Consider the following 14,610-nt stretch of genomic DNA (forward strand, 5'->3'; position numbering starts at 1 on the left):
AAGGTAGATTTATATAGGGAATAATTAAGAAAGGGATAGATAATAGGACAGAAAATATTATATTGCCTCTGTATAGATCCATGATACTCCCACATCTTGAATACTGTGAGCAGATGTGGTCACCACATCGCAAAAAAGATATACTGGAATTGGAAAAGGTTCAGAAAAAGGCAACAAAAATTATTAAGGGTATGGAACGGCTTCCATCTGAGGAGAGATTAATAAGACTGGGACTTTTCAGCGTGGAAAAGACATGGCTTTTGGTGACAAAATAGCAAGAGCTTACACAATACAATGGGACTTTTGTCGCGAAAAATGCCCAGTTTTGGCGACAAGAAACGTCCAGCCTATGAAAGACTTTTGTCTTTTCCCCTCCCTTTATTGTCAACAAAGAGCCAGCATAGACACTGCTGATTGTTTTGTCGACAGAACTGGCTTCCGCCAGTATCCCAGAATGCCTGTCCTGATTGCTCTGCTCAGGGTTTTGATCTCTGCTGCCCTGTAGGCATGTGCCCTTCCCCTTTCAAAGCTCCAGGAAGTATCTGTGTGCTGCTCCCTTTGGGGAACAAACAAACAGAGCAAATCATTGGAATGCTCTTGTCCTGCCCTGCACTAGGAGCACCGCAGAGGGGACTCCTGCTGCCTGGGTAGGGGGACAGACTGCTGTGCTGCTCATGATGCTGCCGAGGGGGCTGTGGGAGAGCTCAGAGAGAATCCCAAGATGCCCAGCGATCAGCTCTTCCTTCCTATGACACTGCACTGTGGGATACAGACCCGCGGTTCATTGCTCACCCTGTCGATGATGGTGTCCCCAATGTGGACGTGATCTGTCGACAGAGGGAACAAATGTGAATGAACACCCTTTGGCGATTTTTGTTTTGTCAACTTTAGGGTGTCGACATACGTTTTGTCAACAAAACTTGATAGTGTAGACAAGCCCTTAGTCTATTGGAGTTTTCTGTCTCTATACAGCCTCTTAGGCCATGTCTACACTAACAAGCTTGCAGTAGCAGAGCTCTATTGAACAACGGTAGCTATGTCGGTGGGAGAGCGTCTTCCCCCAACATAGCACGGGGCACACGAGTGCTTATGCCAACAAAACTTGTGTTTCTTGAGGTCTGCGGGGGGGGGGGGTCCACACCCCTGAGCAACAAAAGTTTTGCCAACGTTAAGTGCTAATGTAGACATGGCCTTAGACTATGTTTTGAAGGAATTTTACCGAAATACATACGGTATTCAATTGTTTAGCAAAAGATTATTCTCTTTGTTTCCAGCTGCATAAAGGCACAATGCATTTAGCTAGTCAGGCAGTATGCTACAACCAGCAAAATACCAGAACCAGATTAAGTGGATTGTTTGGAAAACTGAGTTGTGTGTCACTCCATTATAAGCAAGTCTGTTAATTAATAGGGGAAAGAAACTTCAGACATTGTCCAGACCAGAACAAACTTGTGTCTGTGATCTGTTTAAATAGGAGACTTGGCCAGGAGGGTTTGCAGCAGCCTCCTAGATTAGATTAAGGTATGTTTCCTGCAGGGAAAAATGTACTTGCTGTGATCTTTTAATAAATCCTTTTCAACTGATCTTCCTTGGAATCCCCTACCTAAACAGATGTGGGTGTCTCAGCCATTCAAGAACTGGTTAGGGATAAAGATAAAACACTCTTGAAGTTACTTGGTGGTGGGGCATTTATTAGATTTCTTCTGAGCAAACTAGCATATTAATTGCTTTCCCCAGGGCTGCGTGTGTTCCTCTGGTTAAATGCTGCTGTGTCTTCAATCTCATAATGCTTCAGGGCGGTGATTGTCTCCTGATATCAACTCTCTCCAGCAAGGCTAGTTGATGGAATCCATCAGTACATGTTATCAGCAAGATTTGGCTGTGTGCCAGCATTTCTGACCTTTTCCTTGGTTTCTGCTCTCTTTTGAACAGGGAAAACCTGCTTTATAATGACTCTAAAGTGAAAAAGCAATAATGTATTATTCAAAACACTTTTTTTCAAGGTAGCTTTAAACTTTCAATCCATCTAATAGCCCCACCCCCTCTATTTTATAGCGACAGACTTGCTTAGCTATAAAATTTCATCTTCCTTTGGGGTCACATCTAGTAGAAAGTATCAGGAGGTAGCTGTGTTAGTCTGTATCCACAAAAACAACAAGGAATCCGGGGGCACCTTAAAGACTAACAGATTTATTTGGGCTTTCGTGGGTAAAAGGTGCATCTGAAGAAGTGGTGGTTTTTTACCCACAAAAGCTTATTCCAAAATAAATCTGTTAGTCTTTAAGGTGCCATCAGACTCCTTGTTGTTTTTGATCTAACAGAAAGCATCCATGCTTTTGAGAGTCACATAGACTTTGAAAGGCCATAGATATCAGCATATTAGTATGCGGGGGTTGGTGTAACCTGGTTTGGATGACCCAAACCTTATGTGCTGAAGAACTCCAGAGAATTCAGCTGCTTCCTGTCCCATGGGCTGATCTGTGGTAACTTGCTCTGTGACCCCAAGAGGTCATGATATAGAAATACCAGCCTACCCATGGGCTTTTTCTAGTTATCTTGCATGCTGCGAATCTCTGGGACTGAGAAAGGAGAATCCTGACCCCCTCACTCCGCTCCATTGGGCATGAGTCAAGGTTGATTTCAGTTGCACTCTGTCCTTTTATTGACCAAGTACCTAAATTATGCTCTAATAAATTTGTTAGTCTCTAAGGTGCCCACAAGTACTCTTGTTCTTTTTTTTAAATGGTTAAAGTTTACTAGGCTTTACTAGAGCTTGGAATGTGATACAAACCTGATCTGAGTTTTTTGAATTTGTAACAAATGCCTAAACCACATGAGTGTTGTGTGGTGATGGGATTCATTGCTAGCATTTTGCAAGTGCTGACAGAGGGGCATTTGGCCTGGGGCATAAGAACGGCCATAATGGGTCAGACCAATAGTCCATCTAGCCCAGTGTTCTGTCTTCTGATAGTGACCAATGGCATGTGCTTCAGAGGGAATAAACAGAACAGGGCAATCAAGTGATCCATCCCCCTCATCCACACCCAGCTTCTGGCAAACAAAGGCTAGTGACAGTCAAAGGGTGGGGTTGCATCCCTGGGCCATCCTGGCTAATAGCCTTTAATGGACCTATCCTCCATGAATTTATCTAGTTCTTTTTTGAACCCTATTTGGGGGCTAGTCTACACTGGCAATGCTAAATGTGCCTTGTGTGGTCATGGCAGTGCTGGGAGAGAGCTCTCCCGGTGCTCTTAAAAAAAACCACTTCAACGAGGGGCGTAGCTCCCAGGGCTGGGGCACTGTTTACACTGGTGCTTTATAGCTCTGCAACTTGCTGCACCCAGGGGGGTGTTTTTTCACACCCCTGAGCGAGACAGTTGCACCGCTGTTAATTGCCAGTATGGACAAGCCCTTAGTTTTGGCCTTAATAACATCCCCTGGCTATGAGTTCCACAGGTTCACTGTGTGTTGTGTGAAGAAATACTTCCTTTTGTTTGTTTTAAACTTGTTGCCTGTTAATTTCATTGGGTGACCCTAGTTCTTGTATTATGTGAAGGAGTAAATAACACTCCCTATTTTCTTTCTCCACACCCGTCAGGATTTTATAAACCTCTGTCACATCCCTTTTTAGTCGTCTCTTTTCCAGTCTGAAAAGTCCCAGGATTTTTAATCTCTCCTCAGACAGAAGCTGTTCTGTGCCCATAATCATTTCTGTTGCCCTTCTCTGTACCTTTTCCAATTCTTTTTTGAGATGGAGTGACCAGATCTGCATGCAGTATTCAAGGTGTGGGCATACCATGGATTTATAAAGAGGCATTTATGATATTTTCTGTCTTTTATTATCTATCCCTTTCCTAATGGTTCCTAACAGTCTGTTTGCTTTTTTGACTGCCACTGCTCATTGAGTGGATGTTTTCACAGAACTATCCACAATGACTTCAAGATCTCTTTCATGAATGGTAACAGCTAATTTAGATTCCATGGTTTTGTATGTATAGTTGGGTTTGTTTGCCAATGTGCATTACTTTGAATTTCATCAGCCATTTTGTTGCCCAGTCACCCAGTTTTGAGAGATCCCTTTGTAACTTAGACTTAACTATCTTGAGTAATTTTGTATCATCTGCAAATTTTGCCACCTCTCTGTTTACCCCCTTTTCCAGATCATTTATAAATATGTTGAACAGCACTGATCCCAGTGTAGACCCTGGGGGACACAACTATTTACCTCTCTGCATTCTGAAAATTGACCATTTATTCCTACTCTTTGCTTCCTATCTTTTAACTAGTTACCAATCCATGAGAGGACCTTCCCTCTTATCCCATGATTGCGTTATTTGCATAAGAGCCTTTGGGGGACCTTGTCAAAGGCTTTCTGAAAGTCCCAAGAATGCTGTATCCACTGGATCACCCTTCTCCACATGTTTCCTTGACCTCAAAGAATTCTAACAGATTGGCAAGGCATGATTTCCCTTTACAAAAACCACGTTCACTCTTCCCCAACAAATCTATTCGTTCACAGCGGTCTGTGGAACTGGATCCTCGTCCAGCTGGTGCAAAAGTCTTCTGTCTGAGACTGTGACACTCGCACGTTTTACCACATCAACCTGAGTCAATGGGCTCCAGTGGAAACCGGATCAGATTGTTGATGAGAAATCATTGGGGAGATCTCTATTGCCCACACTGCTTTGACATCCTTTATAATTTTAAAGATCTTGGGTTTAAAAAAAAAACTAAGGCCAAGATTTTCAGAAGTCCACTAGTGAGTTTGGTCACCTCCATTTCAGGACAGGAAAAGCCTTAATGGGCCTTGGTTTTCAGAGGCCAGGTTGGTGCTTGACATTCCTAAAAATCTAGCCCTTTTAGACATCTCATGTTGGGCCTCCCAGATACTGGTCACTTGTGAAAACCTTGGCCATCATACCTCTGAATCAGCTTTCTATATGAGCATTATTGTGGATCATCTATCGGTATTGAAGAGGCTCTTCGGAATGAGACCGTTCCTTCAAAATGGAGTAGTTTACCTCTGGCACCATTGTTATAATACTAGTAGAGAGACACAGCAGAGGTGATACGTGGGCAGGACGTGCGGGGTCATGTGCCCCCCAGGTTTTTTGGTTGCATCCCTCCTGCAACCCAGACACGCTGGGTGGCCCCCTGAGGTAAGTCAGGGGTGAGGTGGTGCTCCCTCCCCGAGCCCCGCCGCATGGGGGCTGGCGTGAGCTGCCTGGTGTTGCCGCTTATGCCCACCCCTGAACATTCCTCCGCACCCCGCTAGGAGGGCGTGCAGCCCACAAGGTTTGAAAACCTCTGTTCTAGATCCAGAGGCAACACGTGGGGCAGTCACATGCCCCCTAATAACCTTTAAATTGTGCCCACCACCCATTAAACAGTTATATGTCACCTTTGACACACAGAGTTCAGTCCTATGGAATGGAAAGTCTGGCTACACGTGTCACAGCAAAAAGAAATTCTACATCTGTGAGTGACTCCATTCTGAGACTCCAGATATTACAGATGTCCTCCCCCACTCGGGGGATTGCACCAAATGGGATGCGTGAGAAGGGAATATTGTGGGGTGTTCAGCCACTAAGTAGGAGGTTTGGGCTTATTGTCAGGGAATTCTGAGGAGTTATTTTTTAATTACTTAAAAGAATTGCATAGGTTGCAACGGGGCCGTTGTATTGCTTTGCTGGAAACCACAAACTCAAGAGCAGGAATAGAAGGAGAGGTTTCCCCTTCTTCTCTGTTGTTTTCCGTTTTTAATGACTACATCTAGATTGCACCACTGAGATCAGGTTTGTTTGTTTTTTTGGTTTGTTCTCTAGATTTTTTGTAAAAAGGAATTGAAATCTAGAAAACAATAGATATAGACAGACTTAGGGTCTGACCCTGAAAACCGTTAATACTGGGCACAGTTCTTACAGCTGAGAGTACTTCTATTGACTTCAATAGAGATTACACACAGTAGTAAACACTACATCCAGTCATAAGTATCTACAGGATTGGGGTCTTGGCACCTTTAGCCCATATTCTTGAAAAGTATGTGAGATAAATAACTTATTTAACTTTATTTAGCTTTTATGCCTAAAAGCTGAGCAAGGAAATTATAGGGTTAAGATTCACACCTATGCAGAGTCCTTGTGTGTCCATCGTGTATGGTCTTGTGCAGGTCCTGGGGTGGTTTTCACTCTGAATTAAAATATAATTCTGTCTTCCGGTACTGTCTAGAATCAGGTAAATGGTACTGCTGGCCCACTAGAAACACTCCTTGTGCTTTTGTTTAATCTTTGAACTGTATGTAACTCTCTGTGTGTACACATGCACAAAAGTCTTTGCTAAGGTAGTGTTAAGAGTACAGGTTTCATCAAACACAAACCTCCCAGCAAACCTGCTGGAGCATTTCCAAACCTTAGCAACCAAACAGCAGGGTTCATGAGCCCTGCAGGGTTCCTGCTGCTCTGACTTCAGTCCAAAAGAAAGAGTTCTGAGAAAAGTCTGAACTCCTGAGAAGTAGTTGGTTATAATGAGGCTCCATATATATATATATATATATCTTGAACTGTGCATTTCTGCAATAATATTTATCAGTTGTTTATCATGTTATATACGGCTTGTTGCTATCACAGTTATAGGTAGAACAAGTAGATGGTTATTGGTCAAGGACCCCTGGGAAGGCAAAGTGATTTGGTTTGCATTGTATTAGACTCGTTTAAAGAAAAGCAAAATGGAATTTCTCCAGCTGGGATATATGAAACTAGGTATCTTGATTATTTGAGAGTACGTATAGAGTGTACATAGCCATGAGTTTATGACAGGGGTGGGCAAACTACAGGCCGAATCCAGCCCGCCAGCCATTTTAAGCTGGCCCTTGAGCTCCCGCTGGGGAGTAGGGTCTGGGGCTTGCCCCGCTCTGGCACTCCAGTCGGGGAGCAGGGTCGGGGGCCACTCCGCACGGCTCTTGGAAGCCACGGCGTGGCCCCCCTCCGGCACTCGAACTGGGGTGCAGGGTCAGGGGCCACTCCAGGTGGCTGAGCTGCAGGGGCAGTGTCTGCGGACGGGGAAGAGTGCAGAGCCGCCTGGCAGTGCCTCCACGTAGAATCCGGAGAAGGGACATATCACTGCTTCCGGGAGCCACTTGAGGTAAGCGCTGCCTGGAGCCTGCACCCCTGAGCCTATCACCATGCCCCAACCCCTGCCCCAGCCCTGATCCCGCTCCCGCCCGCCGAACTCCTGGATCCCAGCCTGGAGCACCCTCCTGTACCCCAAACCCATCATCCCCAGCCCCACTCCAGAGTCTGGACCCCCAAGCAGAGCCCCTCTTCCCCCCCATCCCGCACCCCAACCCCAATTTTCTGAGCATTCGTGGCCCGCCATACAATTTCTATTGCCAGATGTGGCCCTCAGGCCACAAAGTTTGCCCACCCCTAATTTATGGGGATGGCATTTCAGCCCTTTTGTGGAGTAACAGATGCTCTTTGATACATTTAGAACCGTTGCAAAACGGCTATTGTGCCTTGGCCTAGCTTGCTGCAGTACACTTGGCCAGCCACGGAGCTAAGATCGATATCTTTTCATAAATCTGAAGATTGCGTATGTATTGCTGTACTGCCGTATCTAGACTAGAATATCATGCCCTTTGGAAAGATAAAAGAACTTGGCTGCTATTTGAATTTGTATAAGAGAAAGTAACATTTCTATCAAGTGCTGAAAATAGAGGAGGATTTTGACTGAAGGTTCTTTTCTCTATTTTAGATATTTCTAGGATGCCTGTCCCTGTAATATCTGTTAAAATACTGGGGTCTTTACCTGTGGGTAAATACTTGCACACTAACATTCTTCGTTCTAATGCATCTTTCTATAAACACAGTTCCTAAAATACTGTAACATATGCAATGGTTGAGTTCCAGGAAACTGCCCTTAAGTAAGATATGCCAGCACCTTCTAATACAACAGAATTCTTACGTCTCAGCAGCCCCAGTAAAGTCAGCTATGATGTTTTGCATTCACTTTCAGCACTGAAAATTATAATGCCAAGGAGTTAGCAATACGTTTATAAAATAATTTGAATCAATAGCTAACTATTCAAACGCACATGCGCATACACTCCATTTATATGTTAGCTATGCAAAAGCTAATGCACTGAGTTTCAACCTTACAAATTACTGTATAGTTTGTTGTCATAATGGATCACTACAGTCAGGAGGTCCCGCCGAGTCTGAACAAACCAGTTGCTGTTTTGCATTGGGGACAAAACGTTTAATGTTGTCCAGCCCAATTTAAAAGTGTGAAAGAAAAATATGTAGGTTCATGTACCAAGCTCAGCACCATAATATTTGAGTGCCTTCCAGCAGTGCGTTAAGTGATGTGGCTAATATTGGTTACATCAGTGGTTCTCAAATTTTGGACTGGTGACCCCTTTCACATAGCAAGCCTCTGAGTGCGATCCTTCCCCGCCCTCCCCCATAAATTAAAAACACTTTTTTAAATATTTAACACCATTATAGATGCTGGAGACAATGCGGGGCTTGGAGTGGAAGCTGACAGCTCATGACCCCCCCACGAAATAACCTTGCACCCCCCCCCCCGATCCCCAGTTTGAGAACCCCTGGGTTACATGTTTGATTTAGTTAATGCTCCTCTCAAAGAAGGATACAGTCACCGTTTTTGAAAAGCTGAATGAGGCCAACTATTTTCATCCCATTCAGACTTAACTGGTTTTCTAAGATGTAGCCTCTGGCCTTTAAAAATGAAACCAGAAGTCCTGGGCTTCTTGGAGTTTCTGTAACAAATATTTATAAGGAGGTCACTGACACTGAAATAATTGTTTTGGCTAAATCAAAATGTTCTGCAAGAAAACATCAATTTCAATGAAATATTTTAATTTTCCAATCAGAAACCTCAAAGCAAAAAAATGTAGTTCCTAACTGACCTTTCAAAATGAGATGAAATGAAAACCCCCACTATACAACTTGTTTCAGCACCTCTGCGGTGTAAGATCGAAAAGCTTTTATTGAAGCTGGTCCAATAAAAGACCTCACCCACCTTGTCTCTCTGATTTCAAAAGGGGGGCTTTTTCAATCCCACAAAATTTTCCACAGGGAAAAATTTAGATTTCTGATTCAGCATTACTGCTCAGGCTAGAATGCATATTCTTTAGCTAATAATAATGAGAGTTTTGCTCCCTGTATCCCTTTCCACTTACTAGCAGCGCCGGAACCCTTTTAATAGTGGGGGTGCTGAAAGCCCAGCCTCTTTACCCGGGGCTGGGGCTGGGAGCAGTGCTGTGTGCAGGGCTAATGGCCAGGACCCAAGCCCCGGACACAGGGCATGAGACCGGGAGCAGGGCCAGCGGCTGGGTCCCAAGCCCCGGGCTGGGGATTGGAGGCCTGGGCACGGGGCCAGCAGCCCCGCGTAAAACCTGGGGATGCTGCAGCACCCCCTGCACTCCTAGGTCCCATGCCTATGCCACTTACTAAAGAACATGTTTGATCATCCTCTTGTAACTAATCCTAATCTGCAAAGCAAGCAGTTTTTCATGTATTAATTTGCAGCTCTTTCCCCCACCCTTGCTGCTCTTTCCCCCCACCAATCCGTGTGAAAAGAGAACAATCAGTTATTTGTTTTAAAGGCAGTTACTAACCATAGCTGGTTACGGCATCTAAATCTGTTTTGGGCAGAAATGTAAAGACCAGAGACTGTTCTGTAATATCAGCATCTGTGTGATTTTAAAGTGAAGAATGAACCATTCTCCCCCAATTTCTAGTCATGTGAGTACAAGACCTTTACCTTTGCTTAAAAGGGCCTTCAGTGCTCTTCTCATCGGATTTGCAGTATTAGCCCCAATACCCACACTCCCAAGTGACCTCTGGGAGCGATTTCCAGCAATTAGATATGCACTGAAACACTCTTGTGTCCTGGATGTCTCTCATTGTTTGGTGTTCTTCCTGGGGAAAATCAGATGACTAGCTTTAAGCTAATAACTTTGCATCCTCATCTTGTAAACTAGAGACTGTAAAGTGTCACACAAAAATCTGAGACAGTGGCTGGTACCTCTTCAGCTAGTCGATAGGGTTCTGAGTCCCAAGGATTCAGCTGTGTTTTCGAGGCTGGGGGGGGGCTCTGTAGGTGTGTCTTGCAGGGTCAGAAATGCAGCTCCGCAGGTGGAGGTGGGTATTAAGTTACACTTTTGCAGGCTACCTGAATCAAGAAGTGTCACAGTTTGGTTCTGGTGTATATCCACCCCAGATTACTTGTGGTGAGAACTAAAACCACATTCAGCCCTTTGACTGTGGGAGCGCGTCCATCATTAATGTCTAGGAATTCTAGTGTCGGGGTGATTTTTGCTCTCCGGTTGCTGTCTGATGATTGTATTGCAGCATTAATTTTGGGCTTGTCTACACTGGCAACGTGAAAGTGCTGCCACGGCAGTGCATTAACATGGCTTGTGTGGTCATGGCAGAGCACTGGGAGAGAGCTCTCCCAGCGCACTAAAAAACCCCCCTCCACGAGGGGCGCAGCTCCTGGCGCTGGGGCACTGTCTATACTGGCACGTTACAGCACTGAAACTCGCAGCACTCGGGGGAGTTTTCTCTTGCGCCCCTGAGTGAGAAAGGTGCAGCAGTCTAAAGTGACAGTGTAGACAAGCCCCTGGTCAGATTATTACCATCTGTGTCTGGGCTGGAGGTTGCAATCTTTCCTTTTGAATGCAGACCATGCCACTCTCGTCTGTGCTTTTGATTACACGGTTGCGAGGCACACTGGCTGGGACTACACCTTAAAAAGCTGGTGCAGAAAGCTGTGGGCTGCTTATTGAATGGGGCGGCATCTCACACGTGCCTGCCATGCCAGTGCTCCAAAATCTGCCCTGGCTATCCATTCAACTCCGGGTGGAGCCTCAGGGGTTTGTTGTGACCTTTAAAGTTTTAAATGTCCTGGGACTGGCCTGTCCTCCACATGCCAACCTGCCCCAGCAGAGGTCAGCAGAGGTATTTGAGCTCGATCCCCCTCACTAAGGGCTCCAAGACTGGAACTTGTTCCCACATTCCGCTTGGTGTGAAATAGCTCAAATTCAGTGACATTTTGAGCATGCTCCAGGAGACACCTGTTTGGAGATTTTGCAGAAGGCTGAGGGTTTGTTTCCCCACAGTGTGATGGACAAAGAAGTTTCTGTAGGTGTCTGACTGCCTGAGTTCCTGTTGAAATGATTAATGCTGCTAGGATTTTATTGTGTTAATGATGTGACAGGGAGCCTTGGATGGGAAACTTTTTAAAAAAAATATAATGATAAAGTAGTGTTGTGTGGGTGGAGTGGTTGTTAGGTTACTGAAAGATATATATATATATATATATATAAGTAGCAAGGTTAACAGGTGATTGATTCTGTATGAGACTTCAAGAAATAGAAACAGAGTGGGGGCGATAGCTCAGTGGTTTGAGCATTGGCCTGCTAAACCCAGGGTTGTGAGTTCAATCCTTGAGGGGGCCATTTAGGGATCTGGGGCAAAAATTGGGGATTGGTCCTGCGTTGAGCAGGGGGTTGGGCTAGATGACCTCCTGAGGTCCCTTCCAACCCTGATATTCTATGATACACAGGACCCAGTTTATTGCACCCAATACAGCATGTATGATTACCTGCCCTATGGGCAGGTGGCGTAGGTGTGTATTACATGGCATAACGTGTGTGTGTGTGTGTGGCATATGTGCGCATTCGGTGCAAGGAGCTCCAGGCCCTCAGAGACTGTGTATGGGCTTTGGAGACCAGGGTGGCGGAGCTGGAGGAGCTTGAGGTACGTAGATGAGACTTTCCGGGACACAGTAGAATGGTCCCACCCCCCATCTGACAGCCTCTGTGCTGTTGAGGAGGATGAAAGTCTCAGGGAAGGAGAACATCCAACTGGAGCAAAGGGAAATGATCCCATTTCCAGATGATGATGTGGTATCCTCTCCCCCTGAGGCTACCTCTCCGGGGGAGGGAACTCCAGTTATTAGGAAGAGACAAGTATTAGTAATGGGCAATTCGATCCTTAGAAACATAGATAGCTGAGTATGCAATGACCGGGAGAACCGCATGGTAACTTGCCTGCCTGGTGTGACAGTTGCGGATCTCTCGAGACATCTAGATAGGCTTATATGTAGTGCTAGGGAGGAGCCAGTGGTTGTGGTACATGTAGGTACCAATGACATAAGGAAGGATAGGAGAGAGGTCCAGGAGGCCAAATTTAGGCTGCTAGGTAAGAGATTGAAGTCCAGGACCTCCCTGGTAGCGTTCTCTGAAATGCTTCCAGTTCCATGCTCAGGGCCAGTTAGACAGGCAGAACTGCAGGGTCTCAATGCATAGATGAGATGATGGTGCAGGGAGGAGGGGTTTAGATTTATTAGGAACTGGGAAAACTTTTGGGAAAGGGGGAGCCTATACAGGAAGGACTGGGAGAAAGCCGACAGGTGTAGAAGAGCACATGTTCGGACATCCCTTGGGGAGGATCTATAAATGGAGATTCCCTGTGTCCTAATAAGGAGGTGAAGGATGGAAGATGATAAAATACAGGTAGGATTTGATGAGAAGCAGTCAAAAGGAAAAACAAGTCCCATTCAATTACATCATGTAATGGCAGACAGCTAAAAAGTGACAAGCTTTTAAAGTGCTTATATAACAATGCTAGAAGTCTAAATAATAAGATGGGTGAACTGGAGTGCCTCGTATTAAATGAGGGTATTGATATAATAGGCATCACAGAAACTTGGTGGAATGAGGATAATCAATGGGACACAGTAATACCAGGGTACAAAATATGTCAGAAGGACAGAATAGGTCATGCTGGTGGGGGAGTGGCACTAAATGTGAAAGAAAGCGTAGAATCAGATGAAGTAAAAATCTTAAATGAACCAAACCGTACCATAGAATATCTGTGAATAATAATTCCATGCTTAAATAACAAGAATATAGTAGTAGGGATATATTCCAGACCACCTGACCACGATGGTGATAGTGACTGTGAAATGATCAGGAAGATCAGAGAGGCTATTAAAATAAAAAAACTCTAATAATGGGGGATTTCAGCTATCCCCGTATTGACTGGGTACATGTCACCTCAGGAAGAGATGCAGATATAAAGTTTCTTGACATCTTAAATGACTGCTTCTTGGAGCAGCTGGTCCTGGAACCCACAAGAGGAGAGGCCATTTTGGATTTAGTCCTAAGTGGAGCACAGGATCAGGTCCGAGAGGTGGATATAGCTGGATCGCTTGGTAATAGTGACCATAATATAATTAAATTTAACATTCCTGTGGCAGAGAAAACACCACAGCAGCCCAACACTGTAACATTTACTTTCAGAAAGAGGAACTAGACAAAAATTAGGTTAGTTAAACAGAAATTAAAAGGTACAGCACCAAAAGTAAAATTCCTGCAAGCTGCATGGAAACTTTTAAAAGACTTTTAATAAACTTTTAATAGAGGCTCTACTTAAATGTGTACCCCAAATTAAAAAACATCGTAAGAGAACCAAAAAAGAGCCACCGTGGCTAAGCAACAAAGTAAAAGAAGCCATGAGAGGCAAAAAGGCATCCTTTTAAAAAGTGGAAGCTAAATCCTAATGAGGAAAATAGAAAGGAGCATAAACTCTGGCAAATGAAGTGTAAAAATATAATTAGAAAGACCAAAAAAGAATTTGAAGAACAGTTAGCCAAAGACTCCAAAGGTAATAGGAATTTTTTAAAAAAAAAGTACATTAGAAGTAGGAAGCCTGCTAAACAACCAGTGGGGCCACTGGATGATCGAGATGCTAAAGGAGCACTCAAGGATGATAAGATCATTGCAGAGAAACTAAATTAATTCTTTGCATCGGTCTTCACAGTTGAGGATGTGAGGGAGATTCCCAAATCTGAGCCATTTTTTTTAGGTGACAAATCTGAGGAACTGTCCCAGATTGAGGTATCAATAGAGGAGGTTTTGGAACAAATTGATAAACTAAACAGTAATCAGTCACCAGGATCAGATGGTATTCACCCAAGAGTTCTGAAGGAACTAAAATATGAAATTGCAGGACTACTAACTGTAGTCTGTAACCTATCATTTAAATCAGCTTCTGTACCAAATGACTGGAGGATAGCTAATGTGATGCCAATTTTTAAAAAGGGCTCAAATTACAGGCTGGTAAGCCTGACTTCTGTACCAGGCAAACTGGTTGAAACTATAGTAAAGAACGGTTTCAGAGTAACAGCCGTGTTAGTCTGTATTCGCAAAAAGAAAAGGAGTACTTGTGGCACCTTAGAGACTAACCAATTTATTAGAGCATAAGCTTTCGTGAGCTACAGCTCACTTCCTCAGATGCATATCATGGAAACTGCAGCAGGCTTTATATATACACAGAGAATATGAAACAATACCTACTCCCACCCCACTGTCCTGCTGGTAATAGCTTATCTAAAGTGATCATCAGGTGGGCCATTTCCAGCACAAATCCAGGTTTTCTCACCCTTTCTCACCTTTCTCACCTTTGAGGAATTCCACCATGATTTCAACAATTTCCATCCCACCATCAACATCAGCCTGGTCCAGTCCACACAAGAGATCCACTTCCTGGACACTACAGTGCTAATAAACAATGGTCA

The 14,610-nt window shown here is 44.4% G+C and overlaps 1 protein-coding gene across 2 annotated transcripts in view; it reads left to right on the forward strand.

The window, feature by feature from the left end:
• Positions 1-14,610, forward strand: part of LAMB1 (laminin subunit beta 1) — a 73,655-nt gene that overhangs the window by 38,542 nt on the left and 20,503 nt on the right. The gene's annotated exons all lie outside the window — the stretch shown is intronic.

The sequence above is a fragment of the Lepidochelys kempii genome, chromosome 1 (assembly GCF_965140265.1).
Source record: "Lepidochelys kempii isolate rLepKem1 chromosome 1, rLepKem1.hap2, whole genome shotgun sequence".
NCBI classification, from domain to species: Eukaryota; Metazoa; Chordata; order Testudines; family Cheloniidae; genus Lepidochelys; species Lepidochelys kempii.